Source organism: Mesocricetus auratus, unplaced genomic scaffold (genome assembly GCF_017639785.1).
Source record: "Mesocricetus auratus isolate SY011 unplaced genomic scaffold, BCM_Maur_2.0 Super-Scaffold_100020, whole genome shotgun sequence".
In the NCBI taxonomy this organism is placed as follows: domain Eukaryota; kingdom Metazoa; phylum Chordata; class Mammalia; order Rodentia; family Cricetidae; genus Mesocricetus; species Mesocricetus auratus.
The window spans coordinates 12,206,199-12,232,353 of NW_024429201.1; the positions used below are offsets into that span (position 1 = coordinate 12,206,199).

Below are 26,155 nucleotides of genomic sequence, written 5' to 3' on the forward strand. Positions count from 1 at the left end.
AGAGCGGGGGACTGGTTGTAGAAACTGTATGTACTCCCAGATAGAGCTCGGCCCCCTGTCTTCCCCTTGGCCAGCGAGGGCTTTCAAACACTGGGCTGACCCTGGTTGCACTAAGGCAAATCCAAAGAATGAAGATAGCTGAGCTTGAGGAAACGCAGAACAGCTGGGGTGGTGTAGGAGAGCTGCTTCCTCCTGGAGCTCTGGAGGAGACATGGTCAACCCTAAATGACAAACTACTCGAATTCTAACAAGAACTTGCTCTAGCCTCGTTAGGGAAGTATACACCCCTGGGGACCAAGCTGCTCTTTTGTCATTGCTGGTTTGAGTTCAACTGTAGAAGCCAGTGTGGACCTTACATGACATTTAGGAAAAGTCTGTATCTTTTGATCTTGCCTGTACTGTCACAAGTACAGTAATCTCATAGCACCCTAATAAGCAACTGGGCTGTGATTTCAAAGCTAACACTGTGCTCTGACATCATGATAACCAATTAATTACTATTTACCAGGTTCACGTTTTCACATTAATATTTCTGAGAGCTGTCTCCAGATAATAACTGGATTAGAAGATTCCACCCCTTAGTGCTAGCTTTACTTAGCTAGCAGTATTCTTATAAATGTGAAATGTTGCTGTTTTACCCCTAACACACACATATGTATGTATATATGTATATATGTATGTGTATATATATATATATGAAAAGCTCAACAAAATATTTGCAGTAAATTTGCTTCATCTGCAATTTCAAATGTTTACCACTAGGGGGTGGTGCTAACTATTTAAATGGTCATTCTCAGGCTTAATTCCAAAATGTAGATTCCTAAGCCTTGCAGACTCAGAATTTTCTGAGTAGAAGATTGTGAGATCTGCCTCTTAAATAAATCTCCTGAGTGAACTTGAAGCAGGCTGTCATTTATCAATAATTAAACTCTTTTTAGCCAGTGTAACTGCCCTGACTCTCTCTACAGAAGAAATTACCATCAAAATGAAATCGACATTTCTTGCAGCGGACCTCAAGTCCCTATGAGAGTAAGATTTATTCAGATCTCCTAATGCTCATGACGCTCTCCCCCTGCTGTTCCTCCAAGAAGCCTCCAGAATTTGGAGCAAGTCATTTCTCACCCTCCCCCACCCCATGACTCCCTCGCTTCTTTTACAAGTCTGATCACTCCAGAGAGACACTTACTCCCACCTGTCCTCAGTCCTGTCTATGCAGCTGGTGGAAGACGGCACATGTTCCTAGAAAGACAGGTTATTGCAGACCTTCCACAGTCACCAAGCAGAGGCTCTGTGTGTTTGGTGAATGAACTAATGGATAAATGTAAACTAAATCTAAGTGAATAGTGGAACACTTTCTTTATTAGTTCAAATAGTTAATGGTTTTCTAAGTATTTATTTATTTTTGTTCTGCATATATGATTTTGCTGCATGTTTGTATGTGTAGCAGTGCCCACAAGGGCCAGAAGAGGGCACTGGAACTCCAGGCTCTAGAATTACAGACACTTGTGAGGCGCCATGGGGGTGCTGGGAACAAAAACCCGAACCAGAACAGCCAGTGTTCTTAACCACTGAGCCACCTCTCCCCATATCCACTGTTTTCTTTTTAACTACGCTGTGCACATACAGTTCTTACCAAACCAGTAAGTATAGTTTTGACTGCCGAGTAGTATGCCAATCACCAAAATGACATGTTTCACAACACAAAAGAGAAAGTTTATTCACAAGCAACCAAGTGTTCAATGGAAGGCTTAATCCCTCTCCCTCGGATAGCAATAAGATATTTCTAGAATGAAGTAGGGTGTCTACTTCCTTCCTCACAGGGAAAGGTGATTGGAGGGAGATAAAGTAATTAATAATCTAAACACACTAACAGTTTACATATAGTGTAAGGATAGTTTTGGGCTCTCTAACAACTAAAGGCCACCTATAAGACACCTGCACAAACCCTAACAAAGCCAGTAGTTTCAGCAAAAGCAACCTCCAAGTCCTGCAAAGTAACCTAGACAAGCTATAATCATAGTTACCTAGGAACCAGAGGGGTCATCTACACCAAAGCTAGTATGAGAGACCAATAACATATACTGCTCATCTGTATGAACTCCTAATTTTAAATTAAAGCCATATAAATGAAAGCAAGCCACGCTAGGAGGTCTGTTCAGATTTTCCCTTGGATTTAGTCACACACTGCTTAATGATTTCAATCAGTAACGGACGACATGCACACCAGCGGTCTCATTGAAGCTGTCTTAGTTTGTGTAAGTATATTCTGCGATGTTTACACAATAATCCCTATCATTGAGCCGTGTGGCTACGTGCTCAGCTTTCACATGGGCCACCCTTGTCTTGCCTCCTGGGAATAATTGTCAAGAGGAGACTGAGGAGAGGTACACCATAAAAAGGCACTTCTAAATATTCACAAATGCATGAATTTAAAGCTGTATGCTAAATAAGTTTCATCATAATATTTAATTCCCTCATGAATAATCATTTTAGTAGTAGTATAGGCTTAAGAAAGAGTCCAACAAAATCTTCTGGTAGTGTCTTAGAAGCCTATTGCATGAGCACAGTTTGTGTCCCTAACATTGAAGATATTTGCTGTGTAGCCCTCAGTAACTGCTCACTACCCGGCTGACCCTGTTGCCTAAGACACTGACCTTCATGGATCACACCATGAGTTTTCTTGGTCTCAGTCCTATTTGGAGTTTGATCCAGCAGAAGCATTAGCCATAAGTGAGAGAATGAAAGAGAAGAGAAAGTGGGCGTTACCATCCTCACCCCCATGGGTGACCAATGGCTGCTTTCTCCCATCTAAGGACCCCTCTGAGTCAAGCAGCCTTCTGCTAATGAGTCTTCTCCAGGTTCTAGCAGCTGCCCATTTCTTCCCTTCTGCAGGCCTGAGCTTGTCAATGGCTCCCAATATTGCTAGCTCTGGGATGTTTCCCTCGGCCCTACACACGCCTTCATTCATCTTTCTTGAATTATGCCTTCTTCCCTCGGTCTCGGGGAGGTTTGCTGTTATTGCTTTCGATGAAAAATAAACTCAGAGAAACATGGTGTCTGAGGAAGTCATTGTTATCTATTTCTGATGATAAATATGTGGCTGCAGTTAGCCTTTGCATTGTCATTTCCTCATTTCCAGAACTTGTCTCAACAACGTCAATAACCCTGACCATTGCCTCTGCCTCGCCGGCGCTCCCAGGAAGTCTTAACATTCTAAAGTGCTCTACTAAAAGCATCTGGGATTTTCTTTTGGGATACTTGTATTTTAAGCATGTGGCAGTTTAAAAAAGAATCAGCTACTAAATATTCTTTTAAAATGACTCTCCCTTAGCACCTGTCACCCTATCTATTCTCAGCTCCCCCTGAGAGACTGCTTTGGGCAAGGCTGGTTGTGTGACCAAAATGTCAGCAACTGGGAAGCCCATAAAAAGCAACAGAGAGGACAAACAGGATGACTCAGTAAAACTCTCTGAGTCAGGCAGGGACTTAATGACAGGGCACCAGACCCACCTCCTCTGAAGTCGCCTGTGGACCTCATCTGGCCGATATCAGACATCCCATTTCCTTTGAAGATGGGCAGTCTTCCTGCCACTATTAGAAAGTGCAATGCCAAGGTCAGATGGGTCCTGGGAGCTTGTCATTGGTCTCCTCAACAATTAGCACTTTCTGGGATTGGCAGGTGTTGACAACGTCACCTAGTGTCTATCTGGATCCTGGCTGGAGGCACTTTCTTCTGTGGGACAGACACATCACTTCTGCTCACTGTCATGAGGTCAATGAAACTTGTCTAGCTACAGGGTTGTCACAAGGATCAAAATCAGCTTGGCCAACTTTATGATACCATGAAAAACTATAGCGATAGAAAAGCAGGTCAATAGGGGACGAACAGGTGAAGCACTCAGTATCTGGGGGCAAGAAAAGTATTCCAAATGATACTACTGACACTGGCATCCACACCTGTCAAGACCCATAGAGTAATACAGAAGAGAAAAGACTAACCTAGACTGTAGAGTGTGTTTTGTTAGCATATATTATTTAAACATAATAGTAGGTTTCATTATATTTTCACACACATATATAATTGATTTTGATCATATTTTCCCACCATTACCTTCTATTTTACCATTCCATGAACTTCCCTTCTTAACTATAGACTATGGATTTTTATCTAAAAACAATGCATCAAGCTTGACTCATCAAACTGAGCATTGGTGGCTTACACCTTCAATCCCAGCACTGGGAAAGCAGAGGCAGGCAGATCTCTGTGAGTTCAAGGCCAGCCTGGTCTCCAGAGTGAGTTCCAGGACAGCTTCCAAAACAATACAGAGAAACCCTGTCTCGAAAAACCAAAAAAAAAAAAAAAAAAGCTTGACTCATCAGTTGTAACAAGCATATCACACTTACAGGAAATGGTAATGGGGGAAGGTGTGAGGGAGCCCCTGTGTACTTTATAGAAACACAACAGTGCTCTGAAGAACAAGTTTGGATAAGATACGTGACATTGCCTTTTAAACCCAAAGATCTGTGTACACAGGACACCCCATACACAAAAGATCTTAAATGACTCAGTTCCAACTGTTCATTTGGCAGTTTGCTAAGTGTGCATTGCAAAGTTTGTGATCCCAGAGCTGGCACCTCAAAGAGCCCCAAGTTACATCCTGATGGCCTGTCATGGCATCTCAAGGTCCTGTTGAGGAGTCCCACCTTCACTGACAACTGAAAAGATTTCCACAAAATCCAAGCCACTGCCACCAAGATTCTGCCTCTTTAAAGCTGCCCAGAAGGGCTGGAGAGATGGCTCAGTTCACCAAGGGCCTGTCACTAAAGTGTGAAATCCTGAGTTCAGATCCAGGGGAGGCAGGGTCACAGACAGGATCCTGTAACCCTAGCGCAAGGGAGGTGGGTGCTGATCCCCAGAGCTTGCCAAGCAATCTGTGAGTGCTGCGTTCACTGCGAAATTCTATCTCAAAAAATTAGGTGGAGAGCAAGGGAAGATACTCGGGACTTGACCTCTGACCTCCACCTGTACACAACACACACACACACACACACACACACACACACACACACACACATACACACACACACACACCAGAACAGGTTATCTTGCAACAGCCTTAAACATTGACCCTTTTTGACTCACAGCCTGCACTGTATTGAGAGTATATTTGATTAAGGTCACATTTTTCAGCAGTGGCAAAACTATGAGAAGATTTAGGTCAGGATTAGTGTCCCTCGGGTTGGAAGGACACTTTCCTCCTTTTAAACTGGAGAAAGTCTGCAATAGACAGGGCTTCTTACAGTGTCTTCCGGAGGGACTTAGCAGTGGGAGGGTGCCTATGGCTGTGTCATCGCCGAGGCCCCCATAGCCCTGTGAGGTTCACAAGTTAGAGGGGGCAGAAAGAGAAGTGGGGGGTCATAATTAGTCACAGGAACATAGTAACAACAGAACAGGAGTTCACAGTGAAAACAGAGGGAGCTTGAAGCTGTTCTCAGGTCTTCCCAAGTGAGATTAGACGACTGAGTTCAGCCAGCTTGTTCTTGGATAATGGTGGCCAATCGCATCCCTTCCTGGGTGACCCATGTACCAGTGGTCAATTGCATCCCTTCCTGGGTGATCCATGTATCAGTGGTCAATTGCATCCCTTCCTGGGTGATCCATGTATCAGTGGTCAATTGCATCCCTTCCTGGGTGATCCATGTATCAGTGGTCAATTGCATCCCTTCCTGGGTGATCCATGTATCAGTGGTCAATTGCATCGGTGACCCATGTATCAGTGGTCAATTGCATCCCTTCCTGGGTAATACATGCATTTTTTGACAAGAACAGTCAAAGCATTTGACAAAGGTTTTCCTTGTTCCTGCACTACAGTGGTTGGAACCCTGTACTAGCAGCTATTAATAGACTTACTATGGCAAAAAAAAAAACAGTCTTGTGGTCAAATAACTAGGAAATGCTGCACACGATGGAACCCTTTGTGAACAGTTACAATAGACACACCATGATAAAGTCTCTAGGCAGTTGCCACAAAAAACAAAACAAAAAACAAACAAAAAAAACCCCACTTAGCTCCATTTAACTCCTCCATTACTCAAATGTATTTGAATAGTAAGCACTTTACAGAGTATACTCAGCAACATTTCTCTGAATGCCAGCATGAGAAATTTTGAATTCAATAAACGAAGGAATTCGTGGTGAGAGATATAGCCACCGAGACATGATTCTGGAAGGTTCACACAGGAGGAAACGATCTCGCGTCCGCTTTCCCCGTTCTCCACCAGTGAGCATCACGTGCTCCACATGAGATCAGTGACCACGTTTGCCCCTATCCTGGGCTCACAATGGTCCAACCGGATGCACATTAGATCCCGTTATCTTTAGTTATATTTTAAAAGGGCTCCTAGCCAAAGTCACGCACAGCGTATTCTAAATTCTGCAGTGGAAAACAAGGAGAAGCATATGTTAGGGAGGAGATCAGAACAGAGAACAGAACCTGCTACAAGGAAATGCTGAAAGACAGACAGACAGCGTTGGCATCTCTTGCCTCAGCCCCAATTACTCTCTGGATCCACAGACAAAAGCGTTGAGACGCCAAGGCCTGTAATGAATGATACTGGAGAGTCAAGCCACTCTGGATACTAATAAGATGAACAGTGCGGTGGAGAAGAAAGTCATCTCTACTACACACGCTGAAGGTGAGTGTGGAAGTCTGGGTCTTTGGTCTAATAGCTGAGGTCACTTTTCAAAACCGCTCCCTATTTCAGGGTACAGAGTGTCCGAGCCACTCCGCCCTCCCCCAGTTTGGAATGCAGACAGTGGGTCTGCTGCAGAGGATGAGAGCAAGTCCTGTCTGGGGACATGCAAGTCCCTCCTCAGAGGGGCCCCACAGCTGTCCACTCTTGGTGCTGGTGAGGGAGCATTACCCAGAGGGAGACAGCTATGAGCAGAATGAGGATGGGCCACCACTCCCTTGGAATTTAAATGAGGGTGAAGAATTTCTGAGGCACCCAGAGGCCAAAGCCCAACTGGTAATAGAAGTGGAAGACACCCGAGCTTTTCACATTTCAGTAGCAGTCCATATCGGAGTGTTGCTCTGACAGCTTTCATCTCCTTGGGAAACCCTGGTTTCAAGCGACTTCTTGTGCACAGAAATGCCCTGCAAAACGGCTGTGAGAGGCTGGAGAGATGGCTCAGTGGTTAAAAGTGCTGCCTCTTGCACATGCCCCAGGTTCAGTTCCCAGCACTCACACAGTGGCTCACTGCCACCTGTAGCTCCCCTCTCTAGGGGACACTTTTCTGATATCCACAGGTATCAGGCATGCACATGGTACACATACATACATTGAGGCACAATACCCATATACACAAAAATTGGATATTTTTCCATGTATTTGGTTTTGAGAGTATTGTTTGAGTGTAGAGCATACGGCACTAGGTCCCAAGCATAAAATCCCACAAGTGACACATATCAGAGGCTAGCGCTGCGTCATAGAGCACCATAAACAAAGACCACGTCTAAGGACAGACAAGGGCAAGTCTGCTCCATGCAGTGATGAGAAACGTGAACAGCACGTGAGACAGACTCGGGGAAGAACCTCAGCTTTCCACTTAACATCTGTGCAATCTGCTCAGTGTTAAGGAAACTTCCTGTACCCCAGCTTGCTTCCGTGGAAAGCGAGATGGAGAATCTTACAATCATGTAGAGATTCAGTGCGATTACTACCGAATATGGTCAGCACGGTGCCTGGCGTGTGCTGAGTACTCAACCTGCTGCTGGAATTGTAAGAGTCAAATTTCCCTCCAAGCCTGGGTAAGAGGCGAGAGGTGAGCAGACAAGCTGGGAGAAGTGACGAGGAAGGAGGCCATGCCAAGCTGTCTTGTGAGTTAAGGGAAAAGTCGGCAGGGCGTGGGGCATAGCCGGGAGGTACAGTGCTTGCACTGAAGGGAGAGGCCCTTGATTATGTCTCCAGCAGTGTCCTCCCCCACCCCCGCAGTGCCCCTAGACCCCCCAAACTGCTAAGGAAAGACAATTTTAACAGGAAACTTGAACTGATCTCCCGCCCAGAATGTCACCGTGTTCTTGTGTCTTTATCATGGCACTGAACTGGCATGACCAGAAGGTCCTCAGGAAATAAGACAAAGTTAAATTTGGAGTGGGTAACTTTGCAGGGATTATTACCAACAGCCCTTCATAAACAGTGATTTTTGTCATCAATGAGTATTTTATGACTGCTAACTTCTGCTACAGTTTTATGTAGGTTCCTGTGTGTCTCTGCACTTCTCATAATGTCTCCCAGGCAAGGGTCAGAGCAAAATAGACGAAGCTTGACCCTTACCCCTGGTCTCCAGTGCTACTGGAAACACACGCCAGGGATCCCTCTGCAGTTGGTTCTCACTAATTTTCCAGTCCCCCTCACTCTGGTGTGCCATTGAGACACCCACAGCTGCATGCAGCCTGTGGGACAAACGGGAAACACTCAAGGATATTTTTATAAAACACAGTTATACGACCAATGGAACAGTTTTGAATGTACTTGCTTGCTAGTGGGATTTTTTACAAGAAAGAAATAAAAGAGAAATTAGACCGAATTTCCCCAGACAGATGTTTCAAAGAAATCCAAGCCTTCAAAATTGCTACAGAAATGCTGTTCTAAGTTAAAAGAAACAGCAAAAATTATTCTTAATTAAATGCTTAATGACCATTATCACCAATATATTCATTTCAGAGCAAATCTACACCACAGTACAGTTACATTTTATGTAGTGTCTGAGTACGTTTATCAGTTATTAGAATCCCAGAATTAAAGTAACAACACGGTAAGCTGATTTTATAGAAAGGAGAGGACAGGTTTTATCACTTTTGTTATTTTATTGGAACTCCATATTGCCATGTCTTCTCTCAAATTATATTGTTTGCTATTTAACCAAATGCCCCAACAGCAGAACAAAAGCTTTAATTAATACATTAATCCTTTAATTACTACATTACACTACACTGTAAATGACTCTGTTATGTCTCAGTTTCTAAGAGGACAGGGTGGACATAAGGCCTGTTGGCCTTAAAGATGATGTTTCCACATGTTTAAGAGAGTGAAGGGCTTTTTCTTTCTCTTCTGTCCCAGGCACTTGGGGAGCTTGGGGTTACCATGTAGACATAGTCAAGTCGAAGAAGTGCACTACACACGGCTAGTTCTGAAAGTGGCATAGGAGTGTCACAAGAAACCTGGTCACAGATATATGAGGCTCTTGAGAGGGTCAAGCCCAAGTTCCCCGGGAGCATGCACTTTGCCAAGAAGCCCAAAGGGCGGAAGATGCAGGCACACAATGTGAAGGAGCGGGTACACCCCACATGCCGAGGCCAGCGAGGTCCCCAGGAAGCCTAAGCAAGCTCAACCCAAGCTGACAAAGGGGCCCAACTGGAAGCTCCACTGACTTGATTTTGCCCCACCCCAAGCTTGTGAATCAGATGTTGCTACATGGCCAAAGGTTACAAGCTCTTCCAAGCAAAGGCCAAGGATCAAGCCAAGGCCGAATTTGTAGCTCCAGCTCAGACCCCTATTGCAGAAAAGGCCTCTATCTGACAATGTGAAGACAGATGGACCAGTGACTCCTACACATAACACTCTCTCTATGCTATTTGTAGAATGCTGGTGTCCTGTACTGTTTGTACGAATAGTCTTTAGGAAGGTAGGATCTGCTGTCTGTCTGTTTGTTTGAAAAGGGGTGAATCCACCAGGCACTCACTGAAAGAGTCCCACTATCAGAACACAAAACACGTCCTCAGCGTGTTTGCTAATTTGTATATACAGAGTAGTGTCAGCTGCAAAGGGCAGGACAAAAGAGGAAGTTGCCTATGCTGTTCAGATGGGGAAAATGCTATTTTTGTTCAAAGCAAGCTACCAGTATAGTAAGACATAAAAGAAATTGGAATCCCAGACTATCGTAAATGAAACGTGGGTGGCACAAAATCCTGAGGAGTGCCAGTAAGTCTCACTGGGACACTGAGTGGAATATTCGCCATAGTCCTCTGTCTTTGCATGCACGCTCTAGTTTTCACCTCAACATCATGGCACTTTCATACTGATTTTGGGGAGGTCATGCAAAAGTGACATTTCTCTGTAGGCCTGAAGACATTAGGATTTAGTGCTAAACATCCGTGTGACTGACCTACATTTAGACAATAGCTACTGGCATTTTTCTCCATAAAAGAAAAGGTGCCAGGTTGGCTGAGCTCTCACTCCAAGGACGGCAGTAATTATCCGTGGCTCAGACGTCTCTGAAGCAGAGAGCTTCACTTCTAAAACAGAACTTACTTTTCTGCTAAGTGTTAATTCTATCCTTTCTCAAAAAAGCAGCATGACCTCCGCATTAATTTTTGGGTTTCAGCCTAGCCTTTAATGGCTGAGCCATCTCTCTGGACCGTGGGTTCTGCTTTTAAAAACAAGCCCAAGGGCTAGGGAGATAGATTGGTGAGTAAGCATTTGAATCACCAGAGCCCATGACAACAGCCACACATCTATAAGCCTGGAGATCTTACAGCAAGATGAAAGTTGGAAATAAGAAAGTCCCCAGACATTTGGGGGCCAGTTGGACTGATAGACAGTACGAGACCCTGTTTCAACCAAGATGGAAAGTGAGGGCCAACACCCAAAATTGTTCTTTATTTGCTCCAGGGACACAAACAGTAGGGAGCAAGAGAAAAAGATAGGACATAGAGGATGAGGGAGAAGGAGAAGGGAACAAGAGAGAGGGGGCAGGGATATTTGTCCCCGGGAGAGGACAAAGGACGGCCTCTGGATAGAGGGGAGACAGATGTGGCCCATAGGAAAAGGTCAGTTTAAAGGTAAAGGGGGAAACCCCCCAGTTAAGGTAAGGTGTTTGATTTTAATTGTGCATGTTAATTAGGTGAGTCAAAGGGGGCTTTTGATTGCTAGACTTCAATACTTTGATAGCTGGACCTTGGTAGTCAGACTCAGGAGGAGGAATTGGCCAAATAAAGGAATAGCCCTTGGTGGCCAGCTTTAGGAATGTAATCTAACAGTTTTAGCAAGGCAGAGGGAATGGGGGAGAAGGGCAAGGCCTGCCAGAGCCATGTTTGCCAGACCCAGGCTGGTCAGAGTCCATTCAAAAGCTACACGCAAATCCTGGGAGAAACCCAGTCGGATATGCAATGACCAACAAGCCAAGCCAGAGGTGAGGGAGACGGCACACTGCAAAACCTTTGTTTCCTCCCCTCTCATTCATAAGTGTTTCACTGTCATTATAACATCTGCTTCATCCACAGGGCGGACGTGGCAGGGTTGTCAGGGGTATGTGACAATCTAGCAGGGGTGTCAGCACCATGGGAACTTACGTCTTAGTGTAGAGCAACAATGTTGATCTGTTGCTGTCATGCCAGCCTTGATAGAACGGAAGCTTAGAAAAGTAAAGGGCATCCACCCGATGTACATCTCTTTTCATGTTTTTAAAATGTTTAATTCGTGTAAGAGCTTGAAAAACTTATGCACTTAGAAATTTTCTTTTCTAAAGCAGACTAACAATACTTAAAAATTTCAAATTAGGCATATTAAAACTGGCATCATGTCTTGTTTAAATATTTAATCCATACCCCAAACATAACTTATTAAGAATTTGCCTGTGTGGCTTTAATAGAATCAAAATCAAAACTATGGAAGCCAGTAGCTATTCTTCAATGCATCAGACCATGCAACGCGTTACACAGCACACAGCACACCTTCTGTCTTTCATGCTAGTACAGCATTGGCTCAGTCGTGCCCTCTGACCCCTAGCCTGACACATTCGAAGGGTTTGGTAAACGGCAGCGGAGCATCTGATACCTGATAATATATGACTCCTCAGGGCTCCTATCGTAGCTCCTGTGGGTGTTGTCTCTTTTCATAGGGAAGTATCACTGCCAGGCTGACTTTTGCAGATAAAGTCCCTGATGGACCATAAAACAAACTTATATTCTCACAGCAGCCATAGTAAATCCACAGCACACCTCACTGGTGCCCTAGACTTCAGTATGGCCTTCTAAATCATGGTCTACTACCTGAGAGTTACTCTGCCCTGAATACTTGTGAACTGTGTACTTGCGTAACTCTTTGACAACATTCATTCAGCCAACACCACTATCTCTAGGCGATCAGCAAACCACACCCGTGTTGGAAGTTGAGCTAACCAGGGTCATAGCTTCAGAATATCAATTATGTAAGAAGCATCTTTTACTACAGCAATATCTTTGTAGAAATGCCTTATACTTTTTGTGATTTTTTTCACTTACATTTGATACTTTGCAAAGTTCTACAAATAGATGTTTTCTCTCACAAAAATTAATTTACAAACTTGATGAGAGGCTTGTTTTGTTATTGTCGTTGAGACAAGGTCTCAAGGGACCCAGGCTGGCCTGGAAGTCTTTATATAGCTAAGAATGACCTTGAGTTTCTGACCCTCCTGCTTCCACCTCCCTTGGGACTACAGCTCTGGACCACCATGATCCGTTTTGCTTTGCTCTTTTTTGTTTTATTTTATTTGTTACTATTGTGCGGGTGTGATAATGATGTGTATGAGTATAGGTGCATGTGGTGCCTTGACACATTTGTGGAAGTCAGAGGACAACTTTTAGGAGTCTGTTCTCTCCTTCCACCTTGGGATCTAGGGACCCAGGTCATCAAGTTTGTGCAGGAAGTGTTTTTAAGCACTGACCCATCCCTTTGGACCCACACCTAGTTTAATACAATGCTTGAGGCTGGGGATCCACTACAAGGCTTCCTGCACACTCTGCAAGTGCTCTGAGCTGAGCCACATCCGCAGACCACAGATTTGTGTCTTGACCCACATGGCTTTGGAATCAACTTGACTAGGGCAACAGGTAATAAAGGAACAGAAGAGCTGGAATTGAGGGTGTGGTGTGCTCTGGTGGAGATGTACCAGCAGCCCAGACACCCAGTTCTTCTATTAAATACATCCAAATGATGCTGACTGGCTGCCCTGAGTAGAGGTTCTCAGTCTCGGGTACAGCCATCCTGGAGAGGAACCTGTGCTTGACACTTTCTGCAGATTCGGTCGGCATCCATACTCAGGCCAGGGGAAGGCCTTGCTATTCTCATGGGTCCTTGACATAACATGCTCATGTCTACAAAGCACACTCATTCAGGGCTCCATCCTGTCCCCACAAGTTTGTGCTTTTTAAACTGGTAATTGCCTGTTCCAGCCCTCTCATTTTTTTAAATGAGGCAATGGAGCCTAAAGAGTGACCGCTCACACATTCAGTTATTCAGCGCAAGAGAGAACGATACTCATCATTCTCTCATACCAGGTCCAGTGCTCTTGATGCTTTGCCAAGTTACCTCCTCTAGCCAATATGCACCTAACAAGGTAGGATTCTAGACAGACCGGTGAAAACAGGTAAAGCAGGAATGGAAGTTTGTAGGTGAGAAGGTCAAAAAAGCCAAAATGAATATGAGATGATGTACTCAGAGAAGAAAAATGAATTTTCAAGAAAGGCAAGTGGCCATGAGTCGCTTAACCCAACCATATAGGCAAAGCTATGGTAGGTCAGGCCTGCCGCTGCAGTAGTTATGGGGATCACAGGGCTAGGGGCAGAGGAACAGATGGCACAGACAAACATCAGAGCATAGCCAGCTTGATCAAAAATGAGAAACATTAAGCCACAAATATGAACTAATTAGAGTCAAGAGACAGATTAATACTCAAGATAGCTGCCACTGAGAAGACCCAGCAAAACTCCAAAATAGAATATATAATTTCAAAGATGAAAGTGTTCTGGAGATGAATGCCAGCACCAGTTAATAACAATATGAATGTTTAATGCTGCCGAAATATACACTTAAAAATAATTAGAACTGGAAACTTTGTTATGTATATACTTAAAAGCACAATAGAAATATCCTTTAAAAGTCAAGAGATAACTCTCAACCCCAGAGGCTAAATCAACAAAGGTCAGAGACAGCGGCTCAAGGCACTGAGAATAAATGACAGTTAAAAGCTCAGCCCTAAATCTGGCACTCAAATCATCCTCTCTAGAGCTAAGGGAATATCTCAGAAAAGCAGGAAGACAGGAAGAAGGACTGTGACAGCCTTTGCAATCATGAACTCAATCATAACAGCTGAAGTCACCTGTACTGGGCCTATACAAGACTGGTCCTTCGAACAGTCAGTCATGAATGAAGAAAGGGCTCATGGGACCCTACTCCTTTCTGCTAAACTATTAGCTACTGATAGATTTTGGGTGTCAGGTTGTCATTTATTCTGTTGCATACCCATTGGTGAACCCACCAGACTCCAACTGATAGTTCCAAACTCATGGTCACATAGATGGTCCTGGTTAAACTCTGTGGGTCATAAAACAAAACAAAAAGACAGGAGTGGGAAGAAAAGACTTGGGAATGGGAGTTGATAGGGATGGCAGGCAGATAAAAGGGGAGGGGCGAGAATAATTAGATCATATATATTATATATATAATATATATATGAAGTGATGAAAGAACAAATTTAATTAATTAATAAAAGCATGTTGTAATGAAACAGCATATATTTAAATGAGATAAAGCCATAAACCATTAATTAAATAAACTTCAGGAGTGTTTTTAAATGTATATTTAAAGTAAATAAGGAAAAGGTGAAATAAGAAAAAAAACATTCAATAGTTTAAATAACTCAACTCAAATATGTGCAACTAAAGAAGCTATAACAGACACATGTTAATTTTTTAAAGTATCGGTATCTGCTGAGAACTGCAATTGAGATGAAGATAAAGACCTGCACAAGGGGACTCTTTATATTTTGAGGCAGGCAAACGTAGGAGATGGTTTGGCTTGGGACCCCATGTGGTTTGGTCTATGCATTGTCTCCCTCTTTTTAATATTGCACTTGGCAGCCTTGTTCCTTCACCTGCATGAACAATGCATGTACCTCACGCCAAACAATTCCACTAGCAACTGCAGAACCCCTAAGCCTCCCACCTGCATCATTTATATAAACTCTCACATTTGAGCAACAATATATCTTTGTAGGGGGCGTTCCAGACAGGGTTTCTCTGTGTAACTGCCCTGGCTGTCCTGGAACTCACTCTGTAGACCAAGCTGGCCTTGAACTCACTGAGATCCACCTGCCTCCGCCTCCCAAGTGCTGGGATTAAAGGCTGCCACCACCACCCAGCTCAACTGTATAACTTTTCCCACTACTCGTAACAACCAAATACAGGCAGTTTCTATTAGCATGTTTCTTACCCAGGTATGAAGAATGGATGGGCCAATCTGGCTTGAATTGGTTTTGAGTGCATGCATAGTAAGGCATTGTGTGTTTTATTAATCTTTTAGAGAGACCCCGTTTATCATTTTTTGCCTATGTATAATTGGGCATGCATAATTAAAATCAGATGCATTGTGGGAAAGGACACATACCGTAGGAAAGTGAATATATGACCTAATCTGTAAATCAAATAGAGAACCACACAAACTGTGGCACTTATTAAGCAGCTCTTCCTTCCTGTAGGTAGCCCCTCTCTTCTTTAGGCTGCATAAAAAGAGAGCCTGAACTATAAGGGTGTAGGCTTGGGTCAGATGTCAATCTTGACAGTGTATCCCTCTATAGACTGTACTACTGTTTTCCTCCAAATAAAATTCTTCCCTTACAAATAGTTATGCTCTCTTATTTTCGACTCTTTGAAAAAGAGGCCAGGAATGGGGAAAGAGCTCGTCCTGACCACTGTTAAAAACTGTATAGGTGAGTTTGGCTCTAACAGTGAATGAATCAGGAAACTAGACATGCTCAATAACATTCAGCTTAAACCTGCAAACAAAAAGCTATCTTAGGTTAGAGACAAGTTTTGAGTGTCATTTATGCAGGTGAAGAACATGTTTATAATAACCTGAACCTAGAGCCGATCTTTAATTTACACACAAAACCTAAAGTATTTTCTTTGTTTATTTTGTTTTTTGAGACAGGGTTTCTCTGTGTAGCCCTGGCCGTCTGGAACCACTATGTTGACCAGGCCTTGAACTCACAGAGATCTTCCTTTTTCTGACTCCTGGGTGCTGGGATTAAAGGCGTGTGCTGCCACTGCCCAGCCCCAAAGTATTTTTGAAGGACTTTGAATGCACAAAGTTCTCTAGGAATGGAGCTACCACAGATGTTGTCTCATGCATAACTCAGAGTGGAGATGATATTTCCAATAGTGACACCAGTTCAGTTATAATTTGAGTCACTAATACACCATTCTTTTGTGTTGATAAACAGTCAGCCGTTGCAGCTGTCACATTCACTGTGATGCTAAACATAAGTATAAGTGTCTGCCTCTAACGCATGTTTATTGTAAACCCCTTTCCCTACTTTCTCCTTTACTTTGTACCTAGTATACCATCCTTTTTATATGGGAGGTTAGCTTACACTTGCTATTTGTTCTATTTTAGAGAGAAAATACTTGCAGTCTAATTGAGACTAGTAAGATGTGTCTACATCCAGCCAAAATGTCACAGAGTTCATAAGTGCTGGTGTTTGCCTGAACACTGGGAAAATCTCTATGTCCAACTGTGTGCTGGAGATAACCCCCTCAGCCCTGGCCTCTTATATCCTTTTCCTGCTGGCATCAAAATCTAACTTTATCCAGACAAACTAGAAACCTTGTCACCTCTTCCAAGAAATGTACAGGAGGCTAGAGAGATGGCTCAGCAGTTAAGAACACTGGGCCCTCTTCCAGAGGACTCAGATTTAATTCCTGGCGATTCACAGCCATTCTTAACTTTGTTGTAGGGGATCCAATGCCCTCTTCTGACCTCCACAGGCACTCATTTGGTGCACAGCCATACAGGTAGGCAAAACACTCATGCTCATAAAAATAAATACATACATCTCCACTGGGGAAGAAGCAGTTTTAATGCTTGACTCTTGGAAGCTGGGCAAGGACAAACAGGGCAGACACTAGCACAGAGTGTGGTCTGTAGAATTACAAAGAAGAGGGTAACGATCGGGCAAAAAGATAGTCTATAATACACTTCCTATCCCCAGTACTTGTTTCTAAATCAAGAAAAGAATTTAAAAGATGTATGCAAGGTTCATCGTACACAGTAAAACAGGAAGGTGGGTTTAACTACAGTTGCACTTATTTACAAGATTGATCAATCCCTATTTCATTCTGGAGAGCTGACAGCATGTTTATGCTCCCTTGGGAAACATTGAAAAGTCATTAAAGCAAAGGAATCCCATTAAGAAATGTAGTCCCTGTCCTTGATGAAAACCGAGTGACTCAACACACAGATAATTTCCATACTTCCTTTGTAATAGCCACGCTAATTTTCTTTAGAATTATTTCCCTCCAGCATGCACATATATCAGTTTGTCCTCATACCCTCAAATGAAAGAAAACACCAGATATTTCTTTTAGATCATTTTAAAAACAACTCTTTTTTTGCATAATCATGTTTTAACAATAAAATGTACCCAAACTTGACTTACTAATCAAACTGTACCATGAAAAAGTCAACAGTTAATTAGAAAATTTAAGTTGTAATTGCTTTGTTGCAGTGTCATTTTTAACAGTTATAAATGGGAAATGGGGATAGAGAGATGGCTTGGTGGTTAAGAGTGCTTGTTACTTTACCAGAAAACCTGATTTCAGTTATTAGCACCCACATTAGGTGACTCACAACTGTTAGTATTTAGGTGTCTATACTGACCTGCCCTTGAAGTTCTGACAGGATACATCTCAGCTGCAGCCACTAAGAGCACTACCTGTACCTATTCCCTTTTAAAAGGGCCCTGCCCACCTCCCAAGCTCTCCCTCCCTCTCTGCCTCCCTCCCCCCTCTGAAATGGGTCTTGTCTGTATTATTTTAATTTTATGCTGATTTGTCATCTTACAATGGAAACGATAAACTTTACTAAAATGAAAACCACATGGAACTCTTACTGACAAGTATCATTTTCTCTGACATCACTGTGTGTTTTCATAGGCTAACAAGCTAGGCAAGAACAATGAGGTAAAAGAGCTAAGTTGGATTTCTTTGTCCTTGGTGATCAGCCTCTAAAGAACTTACTGCTCCTGACCCACAAACTGATACCTTGCCTTTGCCCCTATCTCATGAATGATATCAGGTAACGAGCTGTCCGAATGTTTGTCATTTTAGCCCCCTAACCCAGGTGTCCAGCTCCATCTAATGTTTTTTCCACAACAGCTACCAAGGTAAATCTTTCCCTCTCACTTTACCAACCTCTGCCCCATGGCTGCGGCCAGCCCTGGATTAGCCCTTGATTAGCCTCTTAATTCCAGTCTTGTCCTGGCTGACTTGCTCACACTGCTGTCCAAATAAGAGTCTTAAAATTCTCAGCTGCTATGTCACTCTCTGCTTAAACTCCTTCCTGATCTGTCACCAACCCACCAATGGAGGAACTTTTGAAGTGGTTTCCAGCTTGGCCCATTAACATTCCTCTCAGAACTGTCAGTCACACAGAGCTAATTCTTACCTTCTGGAACTTTGCTCTCTCATGCCCCTCTCCTCTTGGACATAATTTCTTCTGCCCAACTCTTCATTCTTTAAAGTGTACCACCATCTTGTACTACCCTGGAAGCACCTTTGTACTGGCCAGAAGCATCTTCAAGAGTGCAATCTACACACTTGGACTAAGACACAGTACATCTCTTGTACCAGAGCATGCTGGGAAAAACAACAGAGTGGAGTGAAACCAGCCTGGATATGTTCCACTGTACTGATTGTCAAGATTGTTGGCTCTGGACAAGTATTTTTTCACAATGCTCACATTCCTTGTTGATAAAATGAGAATAAAATTGCAACCTAATTAGGATTCTCTGAGATTAAAAGTTGTCATATTTGGCTAGTCTACTCCCACCCCCACTCAGGGCAGAGGACATAGGTGAGCCAACTTCCTTCCTTTTGCCCTCTCTGGAATCTCCTGGCCTGGGGTCTGCAGCCAGGTTGACTCATCCCTGGAGGACCAAGCAACCAGGAGCCTGCTGAGAGTGCTGGTCTACTCCTGCTCCCACTCAGGGAAGAGGAGAGGGAGTACCTCATACCTGCCTGCATCCACCTTGAGACCCACCAGAGTACTGTACCTGCTTGCACCCACTGGAAGAGAACCTTGGACCTATTACCCACGAAGAAAGGGAGAGACCCCACCTGTACCCACTGGAAGAAGGGGTGGGAAGATGACTATATAGGAACACATTCAACAACAGAAAAGCCAATATGATGTCACCAGAATCTAGAGACTCTACACCAGCAAGACCTGAACATCCCAACACAGATGAAGCAGAAGAGAACAACCTTAAAACAACTTCATGATGATGATAGAGACCTGAAAAGAGGAAATGAGAAAATCCTTTAAAGAAATAGAAGAAAAGACAAACCAAAAATTGCAAGAAACAATTCAAATAGTGCAATGTTTGAAAGCTGAAATAGAGACAATTAAAAAAAAACACAAGCTGAAGGAATGCTGGAATTAGAAAAGGTGAGTAAACAATCAGGAACTACAGATGCAAGCATACAGAATACAAGACTTGGAAGAGAGAGTCGCAGGCATTGAAGATTCACTAGAAGAAATAGATTCATCGACCAAAGAAAATCTTAAGTCCAACAGATCCCTAACACAAACTATCCAGGAAATATGCGACACTGTGAAAAGGCCAAATATAAGAATAACAGGGATACAAAAAGGAGAAGAAACCCAACTCAAAAGTGCCGAAAGCATATTCAACAAAATCATAGAAGAAAACTTTCCCAACCTAAAGAAAGACAAGAAGCCTACAGAACACCAAATAGAGTGGACTACAAAAAACCGTTCCCTGGCCACATAATAATCAAAACCCCAAACATACAAAATAAGAAAGAATATTAAGAGCAGCAAAGGCAAAAGGCCAAGTAACATATAAAGGCAAATCTATCAGAATCACACCTGACTTCTCCATGGAAACTCTGAAAGCCAGAAGGTCCTGGGGTAGATGTTCTACAAACACTAAGAGACAAAAGATACCAGAAAATGGAAAGATCTCCCATGCTCTTGGATAGGTAGGATCAATGTAGTAAAAATGGCAGTCTTGCCAAAAGCAATCTACAGATTCAATGCAATCCCCATCAAAATCCCAGCACAATTCTTCACAGACCTTGAAAGAACAATAATCAACTTTATATGGAAAAACAAAAGACCCAGGATAGCCAAAACAACACTGTACAATAAATGACCTTCCAGAGGCATCACCATCCTTGACTTCAAGCTCTATTATAGAGCTATAGTCCTGAAAGCAGCTTGATATTGTCACAAAAATAGACAAGTAGACCAATGGAACCAAATTGAAAACCCACATGCCTACAAACACTTGGTTTTTGACAAAGAAGCTAAAATTATACAATGGAAAACAGAAAGCATCTTCAACAAATGGTGCTGGTATAACTGGATGCTGGCATGTAGAAGACTGCAGATATATCCATGTCTATTGCCATGCACAAAAATTAAGTCCAAATGGATCAAAGACCTTAACATAAATCCAGCCACACTGAACCTCTTAGAAGAAAAAGTGGGAGGTACCCTTAAACGAATTGTACAGGAGACTGCTTCCTGAACATAATGCCAACAGCACAGACAGTGAGATCAACAATTAATAAATAGGACCTCCTGAAACTGAGAAGCTTCTGTAAGGCAAAGGACACAGTCAGCAAGACAAAAAGGCAGCCAACAGAATGGGAAAAGATATTCATAACCCTATATCTGACAGAGGACTGATCTCCAAAATCTACAAAGAACTCAAGAAGCAAGTCTCCAAAACACCAAAGGATCCAATTAAAAAGTGAGGCACAGTCAGAAAAATGGGAATAAACCTACCACAAGACCCATCAACTCCACTCTTAGGCATATATCCAAAAGATGCCCATTCATACAACAAAGATGTCTGTTCCACTATGTTCATAGCAGCATTATTTGTAATAGCCAGAACTTGGAAGCAACCTAGATATCCCTCAACCGAAGAGTGGATAGAAAAAAATGTGGTACATTTACACAATGGAGTACTATTCAGCAGAAAAAAACAATGGAATCCTGAGATTTGCAGGCAAATGGATGACACTAGAAGAAACCATCCTGAGTGAGGTAACCCAGTCACAAAAAGAGAAACATGGCATGTACTCTCTCATACATGGATTTTAGACATAGATCTGGGGAGTGCCAGCCTACAATCCCATGGCCAGAGAGTCTGGGCAACAGAAACTTCATTCAGTGGCTGATGGAAGAAGAGGCAAACTCCCATGGCTAAGCACTAAGCTGAACTCAAGAAAGCCAGTAACAGAGAGGGAGAACTGATGACCAAAGGGATTAAGACTGGGCTGGTTTAACCCCCCAGAAACAGCTGACCTGACAAAGGTTAACTCTTGAATCCCAGGCATCAGCCTGGGAATCCAGCATGGGACTGATCAAGACCCCCTGAATGTGGGAGTCAGTGAGGAGGCCTAGTAATCTATTGAGCCTTGGGCAGCAGATCAGTACTCATTCCTAGTATACACACGGACTTTGGACTCCCATCCAACAATGTGAGGTGCACTCTCACCCTGAACTCTTGGGGGAGGGTCTAGGCCCTGCCCTGTATGAAATGACAGACTATGGACACCCCCATGGAGGGCCTCACCCTCCCTGGGGAAATGAGGGGATAATGGGGGGGGGTTGGGGGTGGCACGGGAGGAGGGGAGGGAAAGGGAGAGGGACCTGGAACTGACTTGTGAAGCAACCTTGTTTCTTATCTAAATTTAAACTGAAAAATAAATTTTAAAAAAGTGAGGCACAGAACTAAATACAGAATTCTCAGCTGAGGAGTCTAAAATGGCTGAGAGACTCTTAAGAAAGTGCTCAACATCCTTTGCCATTAGGGAAATGCAAATCAAAACAACTCTGAGATACCATCTCACTCCTGTCAACAGTTTATGCTGTAGAGGATGTGAAGAGAGGGGAACACTCCTCCACTGCTGGTGGAAGTGCTGACTCGTACAGCCACTTTGGAAATCAGTATGGTGATTCCTAAGGAAAATGGGAATCAGTCTACCACAAGATCCAGAAATTCCACTGTTAGGCATATACCCAAAAGATGAACATTCATACAACAAGGACATCTGTTCCACTATGTTCATAACAGCATTATTTGTAATAGCCAGAACCTGGAAGCAACCTAGATGCCCCTCAACTGAAGAGTGGATAGAGAAAATGTATACAATGGAAAAAAACAATGGATTCTTGAAATTTGCAGGCAAATGGATGGCACTAGAAGAAACCATCCTGAGTGAGGTAACCCAATCACAAAAAGACAAACATGGTATATACTCACTCATATATGGATTTTAAACATGAATCAGGAGAGTGCCAGCCTACAATCCCACTGCCAGAGATTATGGGAAACATGGAGGACTAAGAGAGTTATGCATGGTACTTCAGAGAAGGGGAATGGGACAGGATCTCCTGAGTAGACGGGGAGCATGGGGGGAGGGGACAGGGAGCTGCGGAAAAGTGAGAGGGAGAAGAGCAGGATATGGGAGAGCAGGAAGTTTGAGTTGGGGGAAGAATAGAGGAGAGCAGGATGAGAGATACCATAATAGAGGGAGTCATTATAGGTTTGAGGAGACATTTGGCACTAAGGAGATTTCCAGAGATCTACAAGGATGACACCAATTGGCAATCTAAGCAATAGTGGAGAGGCTACCTTAAATGCCCTTCATCGACAATGAGATTGTATGCCATCCTAGAGCCTTCATCCAGTGGCTAATGGAAGCCAAGACAGACACCCACAGCTAAACACTGAACTGAGCTTCTGGAAACCATTTGCAGAGAGAGAGGAGTAATGAGCAAAGGGGTCATGACCAGGCAGGTGAAACCCACAGAAACAGCTGACCTGAACAAGGGGGAGCTCATGGACCTCAGACTGATGGTTGAGAGCCCAGCTTGGAACTGATCCAGACCCCCTGAACATGGGTGTTAGTGAGGAGGCCTCTGCAATCTTTGGGGCCTCAGTTACTAGATCAGTATTTATCCCTGGCATCCAAATAGACTTTTGGAGCCCATTCCACATGGAGGGATGCTCTCTCAGCGTGGACACATTGGGGGAGGACCTATGACCAGCCCTGGATGATATGGAAGACCTTGGAGATTCCCCATGAAGGGCCTCACCCTCCCTGGATAGTGGAGTGGGGACTAGGTGGGGAGTTGGAGGTTGGTAGGGGATGGGGGAGGTGGGGAGGTAGAGGGAGCTGGGATTGACATATTAAGCAAGCTTGTTTCTAATGTAAATAAAATATATATATATATAATAAAAAGTTGTCATATACACACACACTCTATATATCCCCATGCTTTATCTAATTTTCTCTTGATTATGCTCTGAATTTAAGTCAACCACCTCTTCCTCCTTTCTTTAAAATGCAACACGATAGACACAAATGAACAGAAATGCAATTATGGAGCTCTTATTCCCCTTAGGGATCCAAAGTTTGTTGTCACCTCCCAAAATATTCCCCATGGCCTCACCCTCTGCCAGAGTCTCATACAGATGAGCCCTGGTGGGCTTGCACATCAGCTTACACACCCCAATCTTCACCCAGAAAAATAATTGCTTGCTTCCTTGGCCGCCTTTTCGATTCCTCTTCCTCAAGGGAATGGCCCATGTCTTCTTTGGCATCAATGGATCTGAGGATGGTGTTCTCCATAAACATTTACTGGAGGAACGAATGAATGGCTGCTGACAACCCAGTCTCTTGGAACTCACTTGTAACTTCCTTCTGAGTATATCTAACCTTTTGGCATTGCTACACAACACCATCATCTACAAAGTATGCACTTGACAGTCACACAACCAAGTTACCCACGCCCCAAAATAAATCTATAGAAACTCACATGTTTAAGCTTATGTCCTCAGCTGTCTTCATCCTCATTTGGCCACGTGCAGTGGACCACAGCTTGGACACGCCTGAGTTAGACCCCCCACAGAGTTTATAAAACCTAAGCATGGGAGTGAGGGCAAGGGTACATTAGAGATGGCTCAGCCGATAAGAGCAATTGTTACTCTTGCAGAAGACCCAGGTTTAGTTCCCAGCACCCACCAGAAGCTCACAACGGTATACAGCTCCAGGATCCAACACCCTCTTCTAGTCCTTGTGGGCACTACACTCATGTGATACATGGACAGACATGCAGAAAAAACACCCACACACATAAAATTAAAATGAGTAAATCTTAAAAAAACAAAAACTAAGCAGGAGGCCGGGAGGTGGAAGGTCGTTTTGAACAGACACCTGTGTTCTTGTTCACACACTTTTCCAAAGAAACCCAAAGTCTCCTTACCCACAGAAGTTACACTAGTTTCATTGCCACTCTAAGCCTCTACGCATCTGTAATCCTTCGAATTGTCCCAGCCCATAGCAGCCTGTTTGCTTCCAAACCCCATTAGCACCTTGAATCTGTACCACTAACCTGACTACAACTGCATACTACTAGGCTTCTCTCTAACGTGTGTTCAGCTGCTGTCTATCTTCAATTTGGGGGTTTACTTTTTAATGAATAGTGAGTATAGCTTTATTCCTATCCTGCACTGTTTTGCATGTATATCCACAGAGCACACATACCCAAGCAGCTCAGTCTACACTCTGAGCTGTTCCGTGCTTTCTCCCCAGGTCATCAATGCCTTCCAACTTCATCACCAGGGCACCTTTGCCCTCTGATTTACATTTTGGTTCAGCCAATAGTACACAAAACAGGAATTAAACAGGTGGGGAGACAGTGCTTGGGAACATGGTCAGTTCTACAGCGATGGAGACGGTCCTAGACCATGGTGTCTCTAGTGCCTTCTCTTCTAGGGCTTCACCTCTACTGGGCTCCCCTAACGTTGTTTCTTCCTTTCCTCTTTCAGTCTTCATATCTCAACATCCTTTTTGATGCCCTTGACTGAGCCCACACATCTGCAAAACATCCCTTCCTTAGAGACTCTTTGGAATTTCAGTAGACAGAGCCCTCTCTTGTCCCCTTATTGACACAGGTGCTTTTACTCTCATTGGAATAAGACTAAAGCAACCTTGTCATTTATCATCATTCAAAATAAGACATTTCTAAGAGTAAAAGAGTACACTATACCTGGTTAAACCATCCCAACAGGCATGAAAACAAGAACTGTCCCAGGCAATGTAGAATGAGTGGACATCCAAGGTAAGTGAGACAAATTAAAAAGGATAACTGTTATAAGAGACAAAAAATATCTCAAAGAGATAATATTACAAGATAATTTAGATAAGAGCCTCAGGGTAGAGTCAGTTTTCAGTTCTTTGCCATCCCAAGAAAAGAGCTCATCTCTCCTGGGAGAAGACATCAGAGATCAGTGAGTTGCTCAGAATTCCTTTTCCAGCTAGATGAAGTCACACAGTCCACGTGTGCATGGCCTATTTTGTAAATTTTTCTCCAAGGGATGTCATTCCTGGCCTGACCTCCTCCTCCACTCTTCATACCCCAGCAGAAATTTTTAGCATTTCTTTCCATCACTTCTAAAGGAAATCAAATTAAGTTAAATCTCAGTCAATCCATTATTCTTTTCAAGCACATATCTAATGCACTCCTAACATAGCTATCACTGTAGATATCTGGCCCCCTCCCATTAGTTTTTTTTAAAAAGACAATTTCTTGCTGTGTAGTACAGGCTCCCTTGAACTCACTATGCAACTCAAAATTGCCTCAAACCCTTAGCAGTCATGTTGCCTTGTTTTCCCACATTCTGGGATTGCAGACAGGAGCTTCCACCCCCAGATCTTTCTGATTCCTTAAAGCTTGTTTTAGTTTTACAAAGTTATGTAGGAGGTGATCTATAAGCTTTACTTGCAAACTCAAACAGTAGCATTAACAACAACATAAAGCCTAATAGGTAACCTAGAAACCTGTGTTTGCTTTGCCTCCTAAGGGATTGACATGACACAATACTATAAAGTGGGTGTGTCCAACCTTTTGACACTGCAACATGACATTGTCACCTACAAAGTTTTCATACCTGAGGACCGCACCAAAATGAGTGGCAAACAGTATTTCTCACGTTTGAAGTAAGTTTATGACTTCGTGTCATAAGGCTGCATGCATAACTATCCTTGATGACACGTGGCTTGTGGGGGGCACG

General features: G+C 43.3%; 1 long non-coding RNA gene across 1 annotated transcript in view; it reads right to left on the reverse strand.

Annotated features, from left to right (window-relative positions):
* Positions 1-26,155, reverse strand: part of LOC121133172 — a 47,970-nt gene that overhangs the window by 4,697 nt on the left and 17,118 nt on the right. The window lies entirely within an intron of this gene.